Below are 12,910 nucleotides of genomic sequence, written 5' to 3'. Positions count from 1 at the left end.
GGAGTTATGATATAAGATAGCTCACTCGTCAGCGTGATGTTCGCATTCAGCGTCGCTTATCGGCAGAATCAGAGCTCTCACTTCAATCAGCCTTTGATATCACAAATGGCATCGAAGCGGCGGATAAAAATGCAGTTTTGTTGCCAGAGTGCCAAGTACAAAGAGCAGTGACATCATCTACAAGGGCGGCAGATGGTACTGACGTTAACAATGTGTCCTTAGCTAAGAATCACAGGAATTATACTCCGGGATTTCCGATGTTACCGTTGCGCTGAATTTCACCAGAAGCCTACTGACCGTTGACACCAAGACTCATTAAGTTCTACTTGCCAAAAGAAAGGGCACTTGGCCAGTGTTTGCCGAACTCGGCCTCCATCCAAACCAAAACGTTCCACAGTATCCGATCTCTTCCTATTGATCAGGATGTGGCTCGCCAAGCTACGTTCTGGTCAGTGGTCACCAACTTCCAATTTCCACGAGTGTTGATAGTAGGACGCTCATCAATCCAATGCAAAACAGAGGTGTTGAAATTCACCGATGATGTAAGTCACCATTCCATAAATAAACAGCCCAAATATTATATTTTTATAATTTTTTCCTGGTAAACGATTGCTGCAAACAAAAGGCTCTATCTTTCCATTCGGAGCTGAGCTTCGGAACGCCTGTATGAACCGGCATTTCTGCGTGTGAACTGAAAGCTCAAAAGCGCTGGACGGTGCTTCTTTGAAGGCCGAATCTAGCCGTCGGGGTCCAGGTCGGTGATCCGAGAAAGAGCCAATGTGCAGCCATTGCTGGAGCGGACTTAGAGGCGATTCGATGTGGCAGTACAAAGGCGAGGCGGAGTCCGACCCCGTGTTCGAGACCGAGGACAGATCCGAGATTAGATCGTTTTTGAAGTGGGGCCGAATTGGAAATTTCGGAACAAGCAGAACCGAGGCGGTGAGGCCAGGCCCGAGAGATTTTTGAAGCACAAGGGCCCGGGACCGAAAACAGGAACGACGCAATGTTTGGACGTTTTAAACGACGGACCAGATTGGATGAGGGTCGGGTCGCTTCGGCTCGGTGCTCCGCGACGTTTACTCGGTGCTGCACTGAACTGAGGCAGGGACATATCCCTGAAACGGTTTTTGCAATGTCTGGCTACTTGCCTGTCAAGGGATTCACTTTCCTGAACTTCAGTCCTGAACGTTATTTGGTGAGGTTTATCGTTTGCAGCATTGGCCATTCCGGATTGTTTTCTCTGTACATTGGGGGTTTGACCGTCATCTTTCTTAACCGGTTCCATTGGCTTTCTTTGTTTTGTGGTTATTTGTAAGGAGCCGGATATAAATGTTGAAAAAAGTATACCTTGATAATAAATGCACTTCCGAGTTTGAACTGTAAACATGTACGTCTTCATCGATGGGCCAGCAGTGGAAAGGCCGAGAGGTTTCCATTTCCATTTCCCGTCCACTGCTCTGCAGATGATGAGCTGGAGAAGAGGCAATTACGAAAAAGTATAAGATGATTAATGATGTCAAAGTCTGTGAAGATATGTGATGTGCAAAAGACTCCAGAAAATTTCTAGAGATATACACTGGACAGTATGCGGGCTGTTCAATCCCGTCAGGTGTGGAGGCGCTGATACAGAACATCGGAAAAAGTCAAAAAGTGTTGTAAAGTCAGTCAGCTCCAGCAATGGCATCAGGCTCCCCCCATATTCAAAGAGCAATGTCTGAGGAAGACGGCATCCATCATTAAGGACCCTCAGGATCCAGAGCACTTTGCATTGCTGGCACCAATAAGGAGGTACCTGGTCACAAGACACTCCCTGAACGTTTCATTAACACATGATCGCATAAAGCTTACAACAATATGGCATCGCAGGAACTCGGTTGTGCCCATATTTTAGTCTGTTCCATTATCAATCTGACCCTTTCCTACTACATGGCCCTCATCTTTCTCCTTCAGCTACCTGCCTATTTGAGAGTCTGTGGAATGTCACTAACGGATACGACACTACGTCACTGAGTACAGAGCGCTACACCTACACACCACTCAGTGTGTAAAAGAAATGCCTCTGCCATCACCACAATACTTTCAACCAACTCCATCAAGTTATGCCTCCATGTATTCGCCATTTCTGCCTGGGAAACATACAGTATCTCTTGCTGTACAATCGGTCTCTGCCTCTTATAATTTTCTACACCTTTCCAACGTCACAGCTTATTTTCTGAACTCCTAAAACAAACCTCTAGCTCGCTCAACCTCTCTTCATAATCCTGGCGTCATCACAGTAAATCTCCTCTGCTCCATCTCTAATGATTCGACATCCTTCCTATAATATGACGATCAGAACGGAACAGAAAACTGAAAGTGAGGATTCAGCAGGGTTTTATAGGGTTACAAAATTATCTCACGACTCATACACTCATTCCCCTATCTAATGAAGACCAGCACAGCTTCTGCCTTCTGCGGCCAATCCAATTCTGAATCCGCACAGGTAATTTCCCATGGAACTCATGCCTCCTACCCTCCTCAATGAGCTTATCGTTGGGCGAATAGGCCATTATAAAATCCATATTCACAATCTCCAGTCCTCGGTTTTAATCAATATGTCTTGGCAATTCCTCACGGCATTCAATTATGCTCGTGAGACATGTTCTGCTCTTCTGTACGTCCTGTCGACTATCCCTAATCAGTCTGTGCTTCGGCAAATCAATAGAATACAATTGAACTTTATTGTCACGGCTGAAGACAACAAAATTGCGGTGCTGCTCCAGCCTGGGCAAAACAGATATTTGCAATGCGTGCGGTACGGATTCATTAAAACAAGACAAATACTTTATTTATATAAACAAATGATTTCGGTAGCACTCACGGGTCATTGGCCAGGCAGGGCGCAGCATTATACAGCAGAAAAACGGCCCTCGGGATGAAATTTCCGAGGCCATGGTGAAGATGTTTCCCTATCTCCTACCAGATGGCAGGAAATTAAACAAACAGTGTCAGGATCGAGTGGGTCTTTACTGTTGCCGTAGGCATCGAGAGTTCGATTTTCTCCCATCCGGGAGTTGAGCCGCAGAGATGTTTGGAGCCGTCCTAAACCACCGTTTGAATGGTTTTCAATCTGTCTCGTTGGATTTAGAGTACAGCACTGCCATTCCGTGTGTCAGTATGCTCTCTATCGCACATAAAATGTTGACCTGCTATTTTTGAGACAGATTAGCTCTCACTAATCACCTCATATAGTAGAGTCACTGTTGTGCTTCTGTTGCTAACGAGCTTTTTGCTGATGGACCGAGAGAGCTCCTCGGTGATATTCATCCCCAAAAACCTGAACCTCTGACCACTCCCCATTACGTCACCATTTAGGGATAGCGGGGCTTGTTCGAGACTTCTTGCATGTTTGAAGTCGATTACCATTTCTATTGTCACCTTAATGCTGGTCGAAGTTTGAGGTTCATCCTCTTTATATGCAGATTCATTAGTCTTTGTGATTAGGCCAGTCACTGTTGTGTCCTCTGCGACTATGATGACGGAGTTTGTAGCAAGAGCGGGAGTGCAGTGATGGGCGAAGAGAGAGAGAGTAGAGACGTGGGCTCCGTACACACCACTGCGGGCACCTGTGTTGAAGTTTTAGGGATTTGATGCGCACTTGCTTCGTTTCAACGTTTCGTTATGAATAGTGAGGACATCTAATTTCCAATTACAGGTCGATGTGCCGAGACTTGTGGAGCTCCTAAACGTATCTCCAGAAATTCTCCCCAATTTTGCCCGTCACTGAAATAAGAGTAATTGGTCTATTATCCCCAGGGTTAATCCTGGAACCTTTCTTGAACAAAATAGTGATATTTGTCAGAACCTCCCACCATCTAAAGCTTCGCACCAATTCCAGTGGGGACGCACAGATAATCACCAAACCCGAAGCAATCTCTTCCCACACATCCATTAGTAACATGTGCTATATTCCTTTCCCTACCGGGGACTTATCTACCCTCATGCTCCTCAAAATCTCCAATGCATCTTCCTTCGAAACCTTGACATATTCCAGCATATCAGCCTGTTCACGCTGCCCCCACATTCATCAAATTCCCTCTGGGATTCCTACTCTGTGCTCTACGGAGTATTTGTTTAATAGTACTGGTCCACGGGATAAAATCTGTTGGGAACCTCTGCACTGGTGAAGACTGAAGCACATCATTCATTGACGACCTCGACTACTGCCTCCGACTGCAGGCACATGTTTCTTTCCTCTTGCATCCTTCATCGCTTCTGCGCACTCGTCCTCCTGTTCTCCTCCTCGCCAATGTACACTCCTAACACTTATGTCCATTGTTTGGCTCCTTCTTGGGGACCTTGTAACTCTCCAGAAACCTCTCTGATGATCTCCACTTCTTAAGCCTTAAGCATACTTCATTCTTCCTCGGGAATGGATATTCCACATCTCGGTACAGCCATGACCCCTTCGAGTTAGCATACTTTCCCTACCTCAGTGGGACTTACCTACCCAGAACGCCAAGCAAGGACACACTAACGTTGGGCATTTCCGTGAACACATCCGTTCCTAGTTTACATCCCCAGGTTCCTGCCTCATAGCATCATGATGGGTTCTCCTCCAAAATTAAACACTTACCAATATATTCTGCTCATATCCTTGTCCATGGCTGTGCAACAGTTCAGGCAGTTGTCGTCAGTATCACCAAAATATTCGCTAAGCCTCGTATATCCGGACATGTGTTGAGAGTTAGGGGGCAAAAGTTTAAGGGTAACACGAGGGGGAATTTCTTTACTCAGAGAGTGGTGGCTGTGTGGAATGAGCTTCTAGTAGAAGTGGTAGAGGCAGGTTCGGTATTGTCATTTAAAGTAAAATTGGATAGGTATATGGACTGGAAAGGAATCGGGGGTTATGGGCTGAGTGCGGGTCAGTGGGACAAGGTGAGAGTAAGCGTTCGGCACAGACTAGAAGGGCCGAGATGGCCTGTTTCCGTGCTGTAATTGTTATATCGTTATATGGTTATCTTAGTTGAGCTTATTCTCTTCAAGCACCGGCTTTCTAAATTATTTCTAAGCTTTTTTAAATTAAAAAAAAACTACGTCACTGTTTGCATTATTTTTGCGCTACCTCTCTTACTTATTTATTTCTTCTTGTTTATTTTAGCGCTTTTGGTCGTATTGCGCCATACAGACATCTCACGACGTTTACTGGAGATAGTAAACGTGATGCTGGTTCCGATTCTGATGATGGAAATGAGGAGCCAATGATGATCCATAATATGCACCGTCATTTATTGAGACCTTATTCGGAACTACAAAAGCCGATGCCCATCGGTATTGGTAATTTTTGCCCCAAGGGTTATAGTGGAGATTTTAAGCCTTTAACGTTAACAGTCAAGGGATACTTCGATACATTTCGTACTGTCAGTGTCAATCATGCCTGCACAATGGGCTGCTGAGCTCATTGTGACTGAAGAAGCATGGACAAAGTTGGAATGAGGTGATGAAATCTGTATTGTCTACAATTACATTGGGCAACTAATGCAGAATGTGAAAGCTCCCTCTAATGTTCATATGACGTGGGGTTGGTTTCAGGATAAATCGTGAGCTGACTCAAAGCTAACATTTGCTTTGAGAGATATGGAGGGAGATGTCATTCAATTAATATCAAATAAAATGAATGTGAAGGCAGCAATAAAGTAGGTGACAGGTCATGACTGGCATTTCAATACAGATTGCGTGGAACAGCTTTAAAAACTTTCTGATTGTATACTTTACCAGAAGGCGTTATGGACTGAGCTTTCAATATTCCCTGTGGTGCCGAGAAAGCACAAAAGTAGAGACGGTACCTTGTTTGTTAACTGACTGTAACCAGCTGGAGTTATTGTGCAATCTTTGCTGCTGTTGTTTTTTTTTAAACGGGACATAGATTAAGGTATAAAAGGGCAGAGAGCTCAGAGCACAGGCGAGTGGAGCTTAGGGAAGGGGTGCGGCACATTTTGTACAACACCCGATAATGGCTCTACCAACAATCCGGCATGTAAGGATTGTTTTTTACTCTATTCTCGCAGCTTTCGGTGTTCCGGGTAAGTCGACACATCCTCTGTCTGAAATGTTATGGACGGTCCTCCATTAACAGACATTTCACTGGGTGTTGTTTATCGGCGAAACCAACCCAGCGCGGAGACACGGCAGACTACTGCTGCTGAACGGGTCGTCTCCGCTCTCCACGCTGATCCAGGATCAAGTTCACTGCCACCCCCGCCTCCAAAGTTCATCGCAGACGATGCTGCTGAAATTCAGAGAGATCAATCCTCTCCACTGTTGAACATTGCCAGCGGAAATTTGATACCGCAGATTGAAATACATTTTGTGACCGAAATTTTGGTGAATGAGCAGTGGAACAGAACGAATTGTGGAACGCTGTGGATTGTACAAACTGCCGCCGTAGCTGAACTATTTGTCTCTGTCTCTGTCTCTTTCTGTCTCTCTCTCTCCCTCTCTCTGTCTCTCTCTCCGCCTCCCTCCCTCCCTCTCTCCCGTTCTGTCGTTCTGTGTCTCTGTCTCTCTCCCACCCACCCTCTCTCTCTCTCTCTCTCTCTCTCTCTCTCTCTCTCTCTCTCTCTCTCTCTCTCTCTCTCTCTCTCTCTCTCTCTCTCTCTCTCTCTCTCTCGCTCTTTCGCTGTCACTCCCTCCCCCCTTTGTGGAATTCCGATCAAACCTTTGATTATATGTCTTACCCGTACCAGTTGGGAATTATAGTAAATATAGCTAACACAAGAATGGGGTGTCCAGCTAGAGATTTGAATTAATCTCTCCCTATCGCACCTTTAAGCTGAAAATGAATGGGATCCAAATGGCAGATATATCTAAGTGGAAGAGCTTATTTATTGGTAGACGCTTCTGAAACTCTTCTAGTTTAAGCTAGATTGTGTAGAAGCGACAATAGGCGAGTCAGTGAATTCCGATCCTGTTCACTGGGTCCTGTCCTCATTCATTGATTAAACCGAGGGAACGAGTGCATCGGTTTCACCCTGGGACTGGTGACCGACAGCGAGCGCGACCCCACTTACTCCCGGCCAGTACTGGCTCAATAGTAATGAGTGGAATCTGTCGGCTGCACATCAGCCGACCCTCCTGCAGCTACTGGGTTCAGCTCTATCACGGCTCTCATTCCCTACAGCTGGTGTCTGAATGGGGCTTAGAGGGTAGGAGTAATCGAAATGACTATCGCACGGGTAGGGAATGTAGGGCGCAAGGGAGGTATGGGGGAAGCTGGTGATCTCTCCTATTTTTCTGAGTTGTGATGGCGAATGAGCAGCAGTGTTGCCCCCTCTCGGTTACATCGCCAAGGGAAATCGAGAGCATTTCACCAGCAACTGAACCCAGAGCAAATGCACGTTCAGCTCCTATCAATTTTTGTTCTCTGAATTGGGAGATTTTCTTCTGTCTTGGAACATATTGCGGCGGTAATTTTGCCGATCACTGTCGGAATAGTATTTTCACATTGGATTCTGAGAACAATTCTCCTTTCCCTGTTTGTAACTCACAATTTCTGACTCTTTCCCTAGCTAACCTACTGACGATGGTGGTCCTCTCCCGAGGGAATTGCGGCCTTTCCAAATGTATGTCCCACTACATGGTCGCCATGGCAACAGCAGATCTCCTGGTGATGATGGTCTGTGTAATTGCGTATCATATCGTCATGTACCAGTTTCCATTCTCCTTCCTGTCCTACACATCTGCCTGTAAGGTCGTCCTGTACTTCACGTCGACCAGCCTGCAAACCTCGGTCTGGTACACTGTCCTGTTCACAGCCGATCGGTTTGTAGCGATCTGTTGTCAGAAGCTTAAAGCGAAATATTGCACAGCGAGAACAGCTGTTGCTGGCATTATAACCGTGCCGCTCCTGGTGCATTTACAGAGGGTCCCGTTTCTATTTGAGTCTAAACCTGTGCGTATAGTTAACGGTATTCCATGGGGCTGTCAGACGAGCTCGTGGTTCAGGTCGTCAGTTGCGGGAGTCGCATTCTCCTTTCTGCAGAGTATGTTAACGGTTATATTACCTTTCGTTCTGATAGCCCTGTTTAACTGACTGACAGTGAGATGCATTTTATTAGCCAGTAAAGTACGGCGCGGACTGCGCGGTCACAGCAGTCAAGCGCAGAAGGATCCCGAGATGGAAGGCCGCCGGAAATCCATCATTTTACTCTTTAGTGTGTCTGGCAGTTTCATTCTGTTGTGGCTGACGGTCACCGTGAGCTTTATGACCACCCGACTCGCAGGGACCGCGCATTATGACGGCGATTACACCGACTCTGCCTATGTCGCCACTGAAGCCGGCTATATGCTCATGTACCTGAGTTCCTGCACGAACACCTGCATTTATACAGCGACCCAAGCTAAGTTTAGAGAAGACATGCGGCTGGTGTTAAAATCCCCTTGGACTTTGTTTTTAATATTGGTTAAAAAATACAAATAAAGCAAAGCACATGCTCCTAAATGTCGAAAGTTCATTAACCACTAATTCTCCGCATCGGGCATCCGTCATTGGGTCGCGATGTATATTTGGGTTTTATGTATAATGGGTCGCGTCATTCAATTGACTTGGAATAAAATAACACTCCATTTCCGTGCAGGTGCGTCCTTCATAACCGTGACGTCATCAACAGTCCAGGCACCTGATCGCTCATTCACTCGTTGCGCTTCAAAGCTGCGTTGACGCTCAGGGCTCATTTGGCCGCAGCGTAACTCGGGTAAAGGTGGAGCAACCGCAGTGACCTTTATACTGGTACCGGAGATACGCCGCGGTCACGGCTGTGACAGAGCCACCTTCTTGTAGGTTGCAGCGGGGAGTCATTATTACATAGATTCTACCCCAGCTCAATTATGGCGACCAATGTCAATCCCCAGAGCCATAATACAGCCCGTATCCCTCTCTACCTCTGTTAATCCAGACACGTTTCCATTATTTTATTATCACCTGCATCCAGCACGTCTGCTGTAGACATAAACACGCAGCACCGGGTGAAAAGAGAATATCTTCCGATCTGTCTGTAGTTTTAGCCACTGCTGACGAGGGAAAGACAAAGTTGTTGGCTATACACCTCCTCCTAATTGTATAAACTTCTACAAGGACCCTTCACTTTATTTTCTACTTGAAACAATCAAACTTCTCCTTATAGTTTATCCCCTTCCCCACAGACCAGGAAACAATCTGGTAAATTTTGATCCACCATCGCTCAGTCCTTACAACATCCTTCCCATGGCGTGGCACACGTTGCTCTCAGTCTGTTTTAACCAGTGCTCCGTACAGCTGTAAGACCGAGTCTGAATTCTTCCACTCAAAGCCTGGGTGAACAATGCACGTATAACAAACAACCCTTGTATTGTCCACTTATCCCACTGCATTCAGAAAGGTATGACCTAGCATTGCAAGGTTACAACTAAAAGTGACCCTGCAAAGGTCTGTATGTCGTCCCAGAATTTTATTTCACCAAGTGCATTAAGTTTACATTTTGGTTCACATACTGTTTTGCAAACAATAAAGGACCCAGCAGCAAATCTACACTCGCCGCTTATTGCCGGCGTCCGGGAAGAGAGAGGCACGCACATAGTACCATTTGCATCCACTTACCGAGATAATATTGTGACTAGTTTGCCAATTCATCTCGGCGTCCCTGTATCTGCCATGGGAGCCTTCTTAGAAATATTACTGAAGTCCATCCAAACTCCACCTACCTTCCTGCTTCGTTAAATCATCGAGATTATTCCTTTAAAATCTCAGTTATATTTGTAAGATATGACGTCCCCGGCACAAGACCACCCTGACTCCTTATTCGCTTAGATGAACTGCCTTCTGAGCTGTATATGCATAAAATTTCTTAACCAGATTTTTTCCCATGACATTCCCACACTGATACACAGAGCTGTGATCTCAATATTCAAGAAATGAAGTGATAAGGGGAGCAATGTGGAATTGCTGATGAAGCTACGTTCTGGTAACCAACTTCCACTTTCCTCGAGTGTTCACAGTAGGGCACTCATCAAATCCAATGCAAAAAAGATGCGCTGAATTTCACTGATGATGTAGGTCACCATTCCATAAATACACAACCCAAATATTATTTGCCGAGCAGTTGCAAGAAGGTAAAATGGATTCCCAGACACTAACGTATTTTGATATTGATAAAGGAGTTGAAGTCTAAGAAAGCACGCTGAAATGGCAAATGATCTACTCCTCATAAGACGTATGAAGGCTTTGGCCCGGAATTACGTTTGATGGCCGAAAATTGATGAAGGCATCGAGCACATTGCTCGTGCATGCGACCTATAAACGCTCCCATTTGCCAACCAGTTGGCAAATTTGCATCTTCCATTTGCATTTGACAACCAGTCCCTGGAGACGTTTACACGTTCACTACGCGGATTCCCTGGTCATCGCCGATGGGAATTTTAAATAGATTGAGGACAAAGCGGTTAAAACAGGGGTGTCAAACTCATTTTAGGTCACGGGCCGGATTGAGCAAAATGCAGCTTCATGCGGGCCGGATCAGTCGGACGCGTGCGAACGCAGCTTTCGTTGCCTCCGTTTTTTCAGCCTGCTCTCATGTGTCTCAGTGTCTGCTATAACTACAAAGTGTTTCACTTTACAAATTCCGTTTCTTATGAAGAAGACTGGCGAGCAAGACTGCCGAATAAACACTAAAAACCCTGAAAACATGGTGCCTGAATAAACTCATCATTAGCCATATCATACGCCATAGGCGCTTCGATTACTGGGGCCAGCTTTAATAGTAATTAGATATTATCTCGTTGGCCAAAGATAATTCCACCGCGGGCCGGATTTGGCCCGCGGGCCTTGAGTTTGACATATATGGGTTAAAACTTCGACCGGCCTTTCGACGATAAACATTTTACGTACACTATTTTGTACGCATGGTATCCCCGATACTGTGATAATTGTCCCGCGTTTACAAGTAAGAGATTTTAACTATTTTACAAGGCAGTGGAGTTTGATCGCAACATACGCCCATTTATCACCCATCTTCAAACGGTATGGCTGAATAAGTTGTTCAGACTGTCGAACAAGGGACACAAAAGTTGAATGGGGACATACTCCACTGGATCCACTGGCTTCTTTTCCGAATGCAGGAAAACCTCACAAACCACCTCACAGGGATTTACGGACAGCAAGCTCCATTCCAGATTAGATTTATTGCGACAGAACCGGAAGACCGGGTAAGAGAGACAATGAAACGGCGGTCCGATTGAAATGCCGTACATCGGAACTTTGAAGTGGGAGATCCGGTTTACGTTCGCTGGAACCCTGGATGAAAGGAGAAGTCGTGGTGAAAGAGGACAGGCAAGAAACTTCGGCACGTGAGGATGATAGTGCATGCCGCCGACATCTGGACCACAACGGGAGAAGGTCAAGTGAATCCCTCGTTCCACAGCGATCTAGTAAACAAGCCAGTTTAGCCCGGCAACCTAACGAAGCGAATCCCCAGTTGAAATCACGGGATTCGGTGAATCTCTCGAACCTGGGTTTATTGGATTGCGCCGATCAGAACGAACCAGTAAACCGGAGGAATATTATCAAGCTTGTTTCGCCTAAAAACATATAGAACGGAGAGATGTCCAATCCACGGGGCGACTGTTTATTGGTGTGTCATGTGACATGACGGGATTGGTCGATTGATCAGTTAACGTTTGGCCTATAATTCCGTCCGTGTGATCGTGTTCATCGTGTCGTTCAGCGTTCATCACTTAGCTTATCCACCACAGACCATTTAAATGCGAGGAACACCAACTTGTTTGTAGGGTAGTTTCGCTCGGAGAGTGGCGGAATCCGGATGACAGAAGTAACAGGTCTTAACCCAATGCCCTGAACCTGAAACAGACGGCCCACTAACACCTCTTGGCTGGCGTCTGTATGTAATACATACTGCAGCCGAGGCTTTGCAAAACACAACACAGACGCTTACATCAGCGGCTTTTTCAGCAGCAAAACCTGCTCAAATTTCTCAAAATATATCCGGAAGGCTGAGATAAACTTCATCAGCATCTTCTTACGTTCTTCTATCGCAAAGGAGAGTAAACGGACAGAAGCTGATTCAAAGGTCGACTTTCTTGCAGTCGTCCTTCATGAAGCATTTTTGGTACCCACAGAATTGAAGGAACGAGCGCAGGGCGCTCACAGTCTGAGGCCTTGTCCACTTGGTCACCGCCTGTGTCTTTGACTAATCCGCAACTACTCCATCCCGTGAGAATATGTACTCAACATAACTGACGGACAACTTGCAGAACTGGTACTTGTCTAGTGGCAGTTTTAACCCTCGAGCTTTCAGGTGGCCAAACACCTTCAATAGCTTCGCCTCGTGTTCTTCCAGGGTGGAACCGAAGACAATGAGATCATTCAGGTACACCAGGACCTCAAGCAATTTCATGGCACGCAGGAATGTAGCAGGGGCTCCTGATATGTCCTGGGGAATTATTGCAGACTGAGGTAATCCACGTGGACGTATGAATGCGGTCTTCTCCTAGTCAGCCTCACTCATGAGCATCTGATAATACCCACTCCTGAGGTCCAGTATACTGAACAGTATCGCTCCACGCAGTCAGGCCAGCGCTTCCTTGAGTCTCCGACCAGTACACTGGTCTGCGACTGTGCGTCGGTTCACAGTTCGATAGTCATCAGATATTCGGGCCTTCTCATTCTTCTTCCTCATTACCACTATCGGGGTCGCATAGGGACTGCTGGACGTTGTGATAATCTCAGCCTCCTTCAGCTTCGCATGTACAGCGAACGTCCTCCATTTCGGCGGGTGCGAATGGCCGAGACCTTTCTCTGAATGCGGGCCCTCTGTCACTCGAACGGTGTGGCGAGTGCTCATGGAACAACCTACATCAGACTTGTCAGTGGAAAAGACAT

This window comes from Hemitrygon akajei, unplaced genomic scaffold, assembly GCF_048418815.1.
Source record: "Hemitrygon akajei unplaced genomic scaffold, sHemAka1.3 Scf000047, whole genome shotgun sequence".
In the NCBI taxonomy this organism is placed as follows: Eukaryota; Metazoa; Chordata; class Chondrichthyes; order Myliobatiformes; family Dasyatidae; genus Hemitrygon; species Hemitrygon akajei.
This window is presented reverse-complemented; position numbering follows the sequence as displayed.